At 39.3% G+C, this 13276-nt stretch overlaps 1 long non-coding RNA gene across 1 annotated transcript; it reads right to left on the bottom strand.

Annotated features, from left to right (window-relative positions):
- Nucleotides 1-3455: 3455 nt before the first annotated feature.
- On the bottom strand, nucleotides 3456-12926 carry LOC118944335. The gene is made up of 3 exons (XR_005039574.1): nucleotides 12864-12926; nucleotides 10062-10182; nucleotides 3456-3634 (listed from the first exon to the last, which is right to left on the bottom strand). It is a non-coding gene; the product is annotated as an uncharacterized LOC118944335 (long non-coding RNA).
- Nucleotides 12927-13276: the final 350 nt, after the last annotated feature.

Raw genomic sequence — 13276 nt, 5'->3', positions numbered from 1 at the left:
CTGTTTCTAGCCAACTCCAAAACCATCTGGCCAATCACAACCTACTTGAGCCCTTCCAGTCAGGTTTCAGAGAGAGGCACAGCACTAATATTGCCCTTGTAAGGGTCACTAATGACCTCCTCATGAATGCTGACTGGGGATGCCAACATTCTCATACTGCTGGACCTCAGTTTAGCATTTGACACTGTCAGCCACGCCATCCTGCAGGACTGCATGGAGAAGCTCTTGGGCCTGTATCACTATACTTGATCCACGCCTATATTTCATCCCGTCTGGACTAATGTAACACCCCTCTTTGTTGGTCCATCTGCCAAGTTATTAAACAGGCTACAATATGGCCAGAACTGTGCTGCACCTATCCTCACCCACACCTCCCCATGAGCACATCACTCCAGTTCAGTTTAACCTCCACTGGCTCCCCATATGCTCACGCATCGACTACAAAATCCTGGTTTACACCTACCAACTTATCCACAACACTGGACCCAAGTACCTGTCTGACCTCATTCTACCCTCCTGCCCCCACATGCACCCTTCACTCCTCCAGGTCCGTCTCCCTTCAGCAGCCCTGCAACAGACTAAAAACGTTGGGTGACTGGGCTTTCAGTTGCGTGGCTAGGTGGTTGTGAAACACACTTCCAGACACTATAAGGGCTGCAGAATCTCTGTCCTCCATTAAGGCACAACTCAAGGCCGTTCAGAAAAGCTATCAAGGACCTATGCTAATTCTGTTCTCGTGTCTTCCGGATCTGGCAACATCTGTATATAGCTTTATTGTTGTCTGTGTTCTATGGTCTTTTTTAGGATTGTTTTTATTATTGCTATATTTTATTTTTGCGCATTGGGTCTGAGAAAAGTGCTTTACAAATTAACTGATTTATTATTATTATTACCTTGATTTTTACAGATGGAGGACAGGAGAGATGGCTTGTCATGGAGTCCCCTGACTAAAAGACAGGTTGATACAGATGCCTAAACTGGGTGAGACCTTACACTCAGCAACAATTATACAAGACACATCTATTACTTTTCATCATCTTTTTCTATTATTGAATTGAATGCAAAGGGGGGTTGACCCCTGTGGGGGAACATTCTTATGGCAGGAAATGTACTGTATTCAAGGTTAAAAAAGGCTTAGGAAGTTAATCTTTTCCACTTGATTTGCCCTAACGAAAAATGTATCAACCCCTACAAAAGAAATCCATTATTTAAAATGCAGATATTAATTCACATTTCCTGTTGCTGCGGGATTATTTTCCTGCTGTTGCAAACTGGCTCAAATTAAGATCTTACATGTGTATGGGACACCATACAAAGGAATGACAACTAACATGTACCACCTGACAAAATGTTGATCGGTACAGTATCTGTATTGCCTGTGAATGACAATAGAAGATGAAAGACAAGTGTAATATTTTCACATGGTTTTATGTGACTCATTTCAGGAAACTAGGCATACTAGGCGTCACTACATTACAGGTGAGCCATTTTAACGTAAATGTACATTTTTTTATCAAATTGTGCTTTTTGGCAGAAATGCCTTCTGGAACATGTGAACTTTCATGTGCCTACTAACAAACGTGTATGCCATCTGTATATACAAATAATATTGGTAAATTAGAGCCTAGATGGCTTAGCCATTCTCAACTGCCTGCTACTCATCCCCAGAAAATAAGATATGCATATTATTAGTAGATTTGGATAGAAAACACTCTGAAGTTTATAAAACTGTTTGAATCATGTCTGAAAATAACAGAATTTATTCAGCATTTGAAACCCAGAGGACAAACCATTCAGATTTATTTTTTTGAGGTCACTCTCTTTTCAATTAGTTTTTATTGGGAATCCAATAGTTCCTACCGCTTCCACTGGATGTCAACAGTCTTTGGAAATTGGTTGAGGTTTTTCCTTTGTGTAATTAAGTAGCCCTGTTCAGAATGAGGGTCACTTGAAGTATACTGTTAGATAGAGGCGCGTGACCAGAAAGCTAGCTACAGATTGTTTTCCTCCTGTATTGAAAACTGATCATTCCTTCTTCAATTTGATTGATTATTTACATTAAGAACTACCTAAAGTTGTATTACAAAAGTAGTTTGAAATGTTTTGGCAAAGTTTACAGGTAACATTTGAGATACTTTTTCTGGATAAAAAGCGTCAAATAAATTGACATTTTGGATATATCGACTGTAATTACAGGATCAAAGCCTATAGCATGGAGTAATGTATTGTATTTCTAGTATAGCTGAGCACGCTAAAATCAGAGGAGACACAGTCTGCTGACCCCCAGATAACACACATACAAAGGAACGCATTAAGCTGAGTGAAGGGACAAAGCAAGGGTCTTGTCATCATTATAATCTGACGGAAAACAGATATGGGCGTTATTGGGCTGAACAAGCAGGATGCAAGAATTGGGATGTAACTTCATTTGCATGTAGGATGGGCTTATGTATTTGTATGTGTATAAAATCAGAGCCAGAAAACTCTGAAAAGTGTGTGTTCCGCGGACCACTCCGGCTTGCGATACCTTTTTATTAAAAGCCTATTGATTTTCACAAAGTTCTTGATCGCGTCATATTTGAACCGATTTTCCACGACAACGGTAAGGCATGAATTATATTTTTATTTCTGTGTTTTGTGTCGCGCCTGCAGGGTTGAAATATGCTTTTCTCTCTTTGTTTACTATGGTGCTATCCTCAGATAATAGCATCGTTTGCCTTCGCCAAAAGCCTTTTTGAAATCTGACATGTTGGCTGGATTCACAACAATTTGGTATCTTACATGTGATTTCATAAAAGTTTGACTTTTATAGTCACTTATTTGAATTTCTGCATTTTCACTGGCTTTTGGCCAGGTGGGACACTAGCATCCCACATATCCCAGAGAGGTTAGTGACAAATAAACCTGGTAAATATCTCGCAGCACTCACAAAATGAATACAAGCCAAACAAGTTATGATTTAAGGTAAAGATACAAATGCAGTTATTAGAAACAACACGATTAATTACCATTTTAAAAGCTTCTTTGAAAATGTATATAAATCAGAATTAAACAACAGTTGGATGGATCCTATAGCCTTAGACTCAACAACCCTGAAGCAATTACCAGCAGATAAAAAATAATCTCTAAAACCAGTGAACACCCAAAAATAAATATTAGATACTGTCAACTTTTGCACAGAGAAAAGCACTAGGCATGGATGGCTTTCCCATTGAATTCTATTCAACATTTTGGGACAAAGTAGCTCTCCTATTTATACAAATGAAAACACACGTCACTCAACTCAGTACTTCCTAGTTCCATGTATCAAACAGTTATTTCTGTTATATTAAATTTAGGAAAATCTGGAGAGTCCGCTTCTGATTATAGACCTATGAGTTTAATAAATTGTGATGAAAAAATATCAAAGCTTATCAGCAATAGAATGGCAAACATTTTACCAGACTTGATACATATCTATCAAACAGGGTTTATTAAAAATTGACACTTACAAATACAGGAACATGTTTCAGTTAATATACAATAAACAAATAAGATGTAGATCTATCAATAATGGCTGTTGATTCCGAAAAGGCTTACGACCGTCTTGAATGGCATTTTCTATTCAAAACGTTGGAAGCTGTCAACTTTCCAGCTGAAATAAATGTAATAAAAATATTATATAAAAATGTCCTAAAGCAAAAATGTACACAAATATTACATTATCTGAAAGGTGCACAAGACAGGGATGTCCTCTCTACACCCTCCTGTTTGCACAGGCAATTGAATCACTTGCAGAAAGAATTAGACAGGACCCAAACGTAACAGGTATCAGATTGGTGAAAATGAATATAAACTAAACTTATTTGCAGATGATCTCCTGATATACCTGACCAATATTTAAAACTCAATGCCCCATTTACTTTTCAGAATACTCTAAAATCTAAGGATATAAAATGAATGTGAAAAAATAAGTGACAAAATATATTGTCACGCCCTGATCTGTTTCACCTGTCTAGGTGATTGTCTCCACCCACCTCCAGGTGTCTCATGCTTCCCCATTAGTCCCTGGTGTATTTATCCCTATGTTTCCTGTCTCTCTGTGCCAGTTCGTCCCGTTTTATCAAGTCAATCAGCATTTCTCCTGGCTTCTATTTTTCCCAGTCTGTTTTTTCCTAGCCCTTCTAGTTTTGACCCTTGCCTGTCCTGATGCCGAATCCGCCTACCTGACAATTCTGCCTGTTCTGACCTCGAGCCTGCCTATCCCCTTGTAATGTTTGGACTCTGACCTGCTCACTGAACCCCTGCCTGTCCTGACCTCAAAACTGCCTGTCCCCTGGTACTTTGACCTGGTTTATGAACTCTCGCCTGTCCCCGACCTGCCTTTTGCCTACCCCTTTTGGTGTAATAAATATCGGAGCTCAACCATCTGCCTCCTGTGTCTGCATATGGGTCTCGCCTTGTGCCCTTATCAATATATAAAGATAACTTTATTCCATTACTCAATAATATGAAAGCATATCTAATTAAAAAGGGAACAATCTTCCCATAAATCTTACATGTAGAATAAACATCTTCAGAATGGCATGGTTCCCACATTTCTTTTATTTAAAGACATTCTTTGAAAGTATAGTATGTCATAGCAGACTTTGAGGGAATAAAATTCATAGAATAAAAAGGAACGTTTTACATCTTCCTAAATCTGAGGGTAGTTTTAACCTTCCAGACTTGGAATTGTAGCAACTCGCTACCCAAGGCTTTCACTTGTGACATATACTGTAGTTAACTGTACTAAAGAGGAACAAGGGCTACAGTATATGCAGTGCATTCAGAAAGTATTCAGACCCCTTGACTATTGTCAGGTCTTAAGAGAAGTAACACTACACCAACTGACTGTAGATATTATTCCTAAAACACACAAGGCAAAATCATATTATGTTATTATATGACCCAAAAAATATTACTAAAGAGGTATTTGATATTTACCAAAGATACATTTGTTAATTACTAACAAGGCATTTGTTATTGCAGTTGCAGCATGTTGCAGGGTAGCCTAGTGGTTAGAGTGTTGGACTAGTAACCTAAAGGTTGCAAGTTCAAATCTGTCGTTCTGCCCCTGAACAGGCAGTTAACCCACTGTTCCTGGGCCGTCATTGAAAATAAGAATTTGTTCTTAACTGACTTGCCTGGTAAAATAAAAAAAATAAAATGGCTTGCATTGATATGTCCGGCCAAAAGTCTGTCTTCCGGTTATTGCAACGCGGTCGCCTTTGGCTGTAACAGTCGGTGAAAAATAATTTCAGTCTCAATAACATTCTAGTCAAATCCATTTGTCATTATATGGAAATATACAGCATTTTAAATATGCTCCATTTACAGAAATGTTCGGTAGAAAAACAAACCATTTGATAGGGTCATAATTTTTTTCAGAATAATTAAGAAACCTAAATTCTTTAAGTGGTTCAGTTATTAGTCCATTATGGTGGGGATATGTCTTGGGGGAATATTATATTATAATCTCATTACTTTACCTTAATCTTGTCTGAATAATACATTTACTGGCCTGAACTCATTCATATGCATTCCTGTGTCCCCATGGCAGGATGCAAGGTATTACTTTCTCTTGTAGGAGAGTGATGGATTATTTATTATCATTAATTCAAACTGAGCAATTAAGACAGCGTTGGAATCACACACAATCCATTATTGTCAGAAATAACACAAATTTGACTAATTGTGTGCCTCAGAAAAATAAAACATTTGGTTCCTTGAATGCAACAGGCAAATGATTTATCTGACAACTTGGGTGTTTTTGCATTCATTAAAGCACTTGACAGACTTCCTGTTAAGATTCTGTTAAAACACAATTGTTTTAGTTGCGCTACAAAACAATTTATGTCTGCCTAACTAAAAACATCTAATTTCCTCTTAGAATGACACCCAAGGCATATTTGTGTATTTGTACACAACCTCTGAACCTCACATGTTGAATTATCTGAGTGGCTCTCCATTGAGTTTTATCAGATTATGTTTGATATAACATGATAATCTAGACGATCATAGGGTTTGGAGGCCTCATTAGTTTATGATGAGCACACAGATGCCATAGGCACTGACATAATACAAATGAGGAAATACTACTCTACATTCTGCAAATGAGATCTTACACTCCTTTAAAATGTGTAATAAACATGAGGGTTTTACAGTTGTATCCTATTTTTGTGGTGGGTTCTGTGTGTTTTTAATAATGTATTTGTTTTAGTCTATGTTATGATTTTAAGATTTGTTGGTTGTTTTTTTAATAGTGGAGCTGTCTTCATGGCCATTTTTCCCCCCTTTTTCTCCCCAATTTCGTGGTATCCAATTGGTAGTTACAGTCTAGTCGCCTCGCTGCAACTCCCGTATGGACTCAGGAGAGGCGAAGGTAAGAGAGCCGTGCGTCCACCAAAACACTACCCAGCCAAGCCGCACTGCTTCTTGACACAATGCCCACTTAACCCGGAAGCCAGCCGAACGAATGTGTCGGAGGAAACACCGTACACCATGTCAGCGTGCACGGCGCTCGGCCCGCCACAGGAGTCGCTAGTGTGCGATGGGAAAGAACAACCCCCGCACGGCCAAACCCTCCCCTAACCCGGACGACCCCGTCCAATTGTGTGCAGCCCCATGGGTCTCCCGGTCGCAGCCGTCTGCAACAGAGCCTGGATCTCAAATATACTTGTAGGCTACGTGTGCCTTTTAAAAAAAAAATTTGTCTTTGAGATGTTCTTGTCTATTGGTGTTCTGTATATGTCATTCTGTACTTTGTTTCATGTTTTGTGTGGACCCCAGGAAGAGTAGCTGCTGCTTTTGCAACAGCTAATGGGGATCCTAATAATACCAACAAATACCAAGTTGTTTGCTTTGCTAACTAATTGAAGCACCATGTCAGTGTACAAACTGGCTATTAGCTAAATTGGCTAGCTTGGAATAATGTTACACTATTTCTTTAGGTTGTTTTTATCTTCAACTAGGTGGCCAGCTAGCTCAAGCATTGAGGTCAGATTGCTAACCAACTTCAAAACAGCTGAAAATGCGATATGTCAGTTGTTGAAAGTATGTTTCACAGCGATTTAGATGGTATAATAATTCTCCACACTCTCAACTGCTTATTTTCTCATATGAACTGAATGTGAGCGAACAGTGATCCAGGGTCCTGCTCGGGGGGGAACCTGGATCACCTAAGCAAGGGGACTGGAATTGGTCAAACTTTCAGTTTAATACATGTACAAAATTAAAAGCATTATGGTTATGACTTTCTTACATTAAAGGGCAGGTTAACATGGCCCCAGACAATCGATCTGAGATCGACTTAAGTTTGTCATGGGATTTTTGTTTTTGGCTTTAACCCTTGCAACTGTCATAAGATACAACCATTAAGCACAAGCATTTCGCTACACTCGCATTAACATATGCTAACCATGTGTATGTGACAAATACAATTTGATTTGATTTGATTTGATTTAGTGGGAATTTGTCTTACTGTCTCGTTAACCTTTTATCTGAGCTAAATTTCTCTTTGAAATAATGAGATGGCAACATTTTGGTGAGCCTTTACTGGCATCGCAGGCAGAGGGCATTATTTAATTTAGAAATAGATACATGTCTAAACACCTTTCCTTGAATCCCCCGGCCTTGTTGTGTAACAGTACTGAGCAATGCGTACGGCGCAATAGGCATGCTGTGCACTGCTTTTTGTAATCAATAGTTCTGAATTCAAGGATAAAGGGGGCTACAGTTGCACAGAAACATCTTTACATGCAATCCTGAAGCGGTGTTAAAGTTGTCTATAAAAACATTTAATTGTTACTACTTATCAAATACTGCTAATCATGACTGACAGTCTATCCATCACATTTCCCTTCCATCACTCTTAAATTGTTTTTGATGCCATTTTGTGCCATTTAGTATAATGGACCCTATACCAAGTTTGCAAACAATTTAAGTGGTTTCATTGACTTAAAAAAACAAAAAATATATGTTTTTCACATTCCCTGGACAGGTGCATTCTGACGTTTAACCCCTTGTTCTACTTACCCATGGTGTGATGAACTCGTGGATATGAGTTCTTACAATTCAGAATATCACAGTACCCCTTTAAGCTACTGAAATATAACATTTACATAAGTATTCAGACCCTTTTCTAGGTACCTTTGGCAGCGATTACAGCCTCGAGTCTTCTTGGGTACGATGCTACGGTCACACCCTGATCTGTTACACCTGTCCTTGTGATTGTCTCCATCCCCTCCAGGTGTTGCTTATTTTCCCCAATGTGTTTATCCCTGTGTTTCCTGTCTCTCTGTGCCAGTTCATCTTGTATGTTTCCAAGTCAACCAGCGTTTTTCCCGTTCTCCTGCTTTTTGCATTTTCCGTTTTCTAGTCCTCCTGGTTTTGACCCTTGCCTGTTTCTGGACTTTCTACCCACCTGCCTGACCATTCTGCCTGCCTTGACCACTAGCCTGTCTGGCACACTGTACCTCCTGGACTCTGATCTGGTTTTGACCTTTTGCCTGTCCACGGCCACTCTTGCCGACCCCTTTGGATTAATAAACATTGTAAGACTTCAACCATCTGCCCCCTGTGTCTGCATTTGGGTCTCGCCTTGTGCCTTGACAGCTACAAGCTTGGCACACCTGCATTTGGGGAGTTTCTCCCATTCTTCTCTGCAGATCCCCTCAAGCTCTGTCGGGTTGGATGGGAAGTGTCGCTGCTCAGCTATTCTCAGGTACCTTCAGTGATGGTCAATCGGGTTCAAGTCCAGGCTCTGGCTGGGCCACTCAAGGACGTTCATAAACTTGTCCCAAAGCCACTCCTGCGTTGTCTTGGCTGTGTGCTTAGGGTCGTAATCCTGTTGGAAGGTGAACCTTCAACCCAGTCTGAGGTCCTAAGTGCTATGGAGCAGATTTTCATTGAGGATCTCTGTACTTTGCTCTGTTCATCTTTACCTTGACCCTGACTAGTCTAGTCTCCCACTCCCTGCCGCTGAAAAACATCCCCACAGTATGATGCTGCCACCACCATGCTTCACCGTAGGGATGGTGCCAGGTATCCTCCAGACGTGACACTTGCCCACTCCACCATAATGTCCTTCTGGAAGGTGCTCCCATCTCCACAGAGGAACGAGCTCTGTCAGAGTGACCATTGGGTTCTTGGTCACCTCCCTGACCAAGGTCCTTTTCCCTCGATTGATCAGTTTGGCCGGGCAGCCAACACTAGGAAGAGTCTTGGTGGTTCCAAACTTCTTTCATTTAAGAATGATGGAGTCCACTGTGTTCTTAAGGACCTTTAATGCTGCAGAAATGTTTTGGTACCCTTCCCCAGATCTGTGCCTTGACACAATCCTGTCTTGGAGCTCTACAGACAATTTGTTCGACCTTGGGTTTTTCTGGCTTGGGCTTTCCTCTGACATGCACTGTCAACTGTGGGACCTTACATAGACAGGTGTGCCTCTAGCCAATCAATTGAATTTACCAAAAGGTGGACTCCAATCAAGTTGTGGAAACATCTCAAGGACGACTTTGTCATTACGAGGTATTGTGTCTATGATGAGGATTTGAATTCATTTAATCCATTTTAGAATAATGCTGAATGTAACAAAATTTGAAAAAGTCAATGAGTCTGAATACTTTCCGAATGCTCTGTAAGTTAAAATAAACTATTATACTCTAGAATGCATAGTAATTGGTCAGCTCTCAATCATTAGTAGAGTATGCATGAAATCATTGTTTAATTGTAATTGAAAACCATCTTCCTCAGAGAAGATACCCAATTTAAAATTCTAACTGTGTGCAACTCTTTCTAAGAACATCCCATTAGCTTTTTTCTTCAACGTTTTGACATTCTCAGGGAGGCACTGCAGATGACGATGAATTCTATTAAATGAGAAATAATTACAAAAGGATCCGCCTGTAACACCATTTTAAATTTATGAAGACCTTCAGGAGGTAGACAACGCTAAAATAATCCAACACTAATTACCTCTAAAGTTATATGTGAGCCATATCCACAGCTGTTTCCAAAAAAATGGCCCCTCGCTCACTCACCATGTTTCCCAGGTTAGAACATTACACATTTTCCCGGTGCGAAGTACATTTAGCCTGGAAGACCATTTTGAAGGTATGACACACATTCTGATATGCAGCTTGGCCGGGATATCACTGCAGTCTGAGGGGGAAAAAAATCCACTCATTAGTTTTGTATAAAATGGTGAGTCCATAATGATACAGTTTGCCAACAGAGTAACACTTTCTTTGAAGGATAGTGTCATAACACCTTATAACACAGTCATAACATTGTAATAACACTGTCATGACATTTACACGGGTTGTGACATATATTGCAATATTTTCTGGCTAGTTATGACACCTACATAAGGGTTAAAGCCCACAAAACCTACCACACAGGGCAAACTATTCAATTCCAGCATAGCCTGATTGTAAATAGTATGTGTATAACATTTCCTGAAATGTATTACCAGGGTAATTGCATACACATTGATGTCAAACATCGGTCTGTTGCTGATGACTGGGATGAATAATGGAGCAGGACGAGATGTGCCTATTATTATTAAATGTATTATACTTAACTTTAAAAGGCATATTTTTATATACATTTAATAGGTCATGGAATTACATCATATATATATATATATATATATATATATATATATACACACACATATACTGAACAAAAATATAAATGTTTCATAAGCTGAAATAAAAGATCACAGAAATGTTCCATAGGCACAAAAAGCGTATTTCTCTCAGATGGTTTTCACACATTTGTTTACATACCTGTTAGTCTGAATTTCTCATTTGCCAAGATAATCCATCCACCTGACAGGTGTGGAATATCAAGAAGCTGATTGAACAGCATGGAAATTATATAGGTGCACATTGTGCTGGGGACAATAAAAGGCCCCAGCACAATGAGGATTTTATGTCTGTAGTAAAGCTTGTGTCGAAAAACTCATTCTGATTGGCTAGGCCTGGCTCCCCAGTGGGTGGGCCTATGCCTTCCCAGGCCCACCCATGGCTGTGCCCCTGCCCAGTCATGTGAAATCCATAGATTAGTGCCTAATGAATTGATTTAAATTGACTTATTTCCTTCTATAAACTGCAAATCAGTAAAATATTTGAAATTGTTGCATGTTGCATTTATATTTTTGTTCAGTATAGTTATAGGCCTATGGTGAATTGAATGAAGAGAGAATTTAGCTAATATATTTGGAATTTAAAGATGGATTCATCAATGTATTAATGTATCAATTTGTTTTTACAGTATATGCCTTTGCACTTTGTTGACGCTCAATTTATTTATTTTTTTAGTAACGAAAACTTTACAATATAAAAGGTTGAGACTGTGTAGAGGTTATTTTTGACTGAGCTTTAGTAGAAGAATAACCGGAGGTTCTTGTCATCTAACACAAAGAATTGAGTCTTTATTTACATTAAACTATATTCCCAATGTTATTAAATAATGTTAGTACAGCAATAGTATTCCACAATTTTTTTTGCAGAAATCACTGCAGAACATTTTTTTTTAAAACTGCCCATTACATTTGGGTCTGGTCCTCAGTCACAAAGAGGTAAGCTTGTCCTGGTCCTGAAATCTGCTCCTGCATTCATCCCAGTCACTAGCAACCAAGCACTGGGTTAGGCACATGTTATACATAAATGTGTGCACAATTGTGTAGTAGGTTTCATAACCAGCCATAAATAATGAAATATAGGTCTAAATACAGTGGCTTGCGAAATTATTCACCCCCCTTGGTATTTTTCTTTTGTTATCTGCCATGAAATATCCGCCATGTTGGGTAGTCAACATTAGTCATAAATAGCATTATAAAAATTAACTTACCTTTGATGATCTTCATCAGAATGCACTCCCAGGAATCGCAGTTCCACAATAAATGTTTGTTTTGTTTGATAATGTCCATCATTTATGTCCATTTATGTCCAAATAGCTTCATTTGTTAGGGAGTTTGGTAAACAAATCCAAAAGCGCGTTCAGGTCCAGTCGGACGAAAAGTTTATATTACAGGTCGAAGAAACTTGTCAAACTAAGTATAGAATCAATCTTTAGGATGTTTTTATCATAAACGTTCAATAATGTTCCAACCGGAGAATTCCATTGTCTGTAGAAAAGCAATGGAACGAGAGATACCCCTCATGTGAAATGCGCGTGACTGAGAACGAGGCTGCTGGCAGACTCCTTAGTCAAACAGCTCCCATCCGGCCCCTCTTCACAGGAGAAGCCTGAAACAACATTCTAAAGATGGTTGACATCTATTGGAAGCCATAGGAAGTCTAACCCATGTCCCACTGTGAATTCGATAGGGTCTGAGTTCAAAAACTACAAACCTCAGATTTCCCACTTCCTTTTTGGATTTCTCAGGTTTTTGCCTGCCATATGAGTTCTGTTATACATCACTCAAACAGTTGTAGAAACTTCAGAGTGTTTTCTATCCAATACTAATATGCATATATTAGCATCTGGGACTGAGTAGGAGGCAGTTCACTCTGGGCACGCTATTCATTCACGCTACCCAGCTCTGTGGAGTGTACGGCTTAAAGTGGTCCTATGGACAGATACTCCAATCTCCACTGTGGAGCTTTGCAGCTCCTTCAGGGTTATCTTTGGTCTCGTTGTTGCCTCGGATTAATGCCCTCCTTCCCTGGTCCGTGAGTTTTGGTTGGCAGCCCTCTCTTGGCAGGTTTGTTGTTGTGCCATATTCTTTCCATTTTATATAATGGATTTAACAGTGCTCCATGGGATGTTCAAATTTCTGATATTTTTTTATTACCCAACCCTGATCTGTACTTCTCCACAACTTTGTCCCTGACCTGTTTGGAGAGCCCCTTGGTCTTCATGGTGCCGCTTGCTTGGTGGTGCCCCTTGCTTAGTGGTGTTGCAGACTTTGGGTCCTTTCAGAACAGGTGTATATATAGAGAGAGATCATGTGATGCTTAAATAAAGTACACCTGTGTGCAATCTAACTATTTATGTGATTTCTGAAGGTAATTGGTTGCACCAGATCTTATTTAGGGGCTTCATAGCAAAGGGGTGAATACACACCACTTTTCAGTTTTTTATTTTGTTTGAAATTTGTAGAAACAATTTTTTTCATTTCACTTCACCTATTTGGCCTATTTTGTGCATGTCCATTACATAAAATCCCAATCAATTTAAAATACAGGTTGTAATGCAACAAAATGTGAAAAACGTCAAAGGGGTGAATACTTTTGCAAGGCACTGT

Source organism: Oncorhynchus mykiss, chromosome 25 (genome assembly GCF_013265735.2).
Source record: "Oncorhynchus mykiss isolate Arlee chromosome 25, USDA_OmykA_1.1, whole genome shotgun sequence".
Taxonomy (NCBI): Eukaryota; Metazoa; Chordata; class Actinopteri; order Salmoniformes; family Salmonidae; genus Oncorhynchus; species Oncorhynchus mykiss.
The sequence above is the reverse complement of the archived record's forward strand: the minus strand, read 5'-3'. Positions and strand labels throughout refer to the sequence as shown.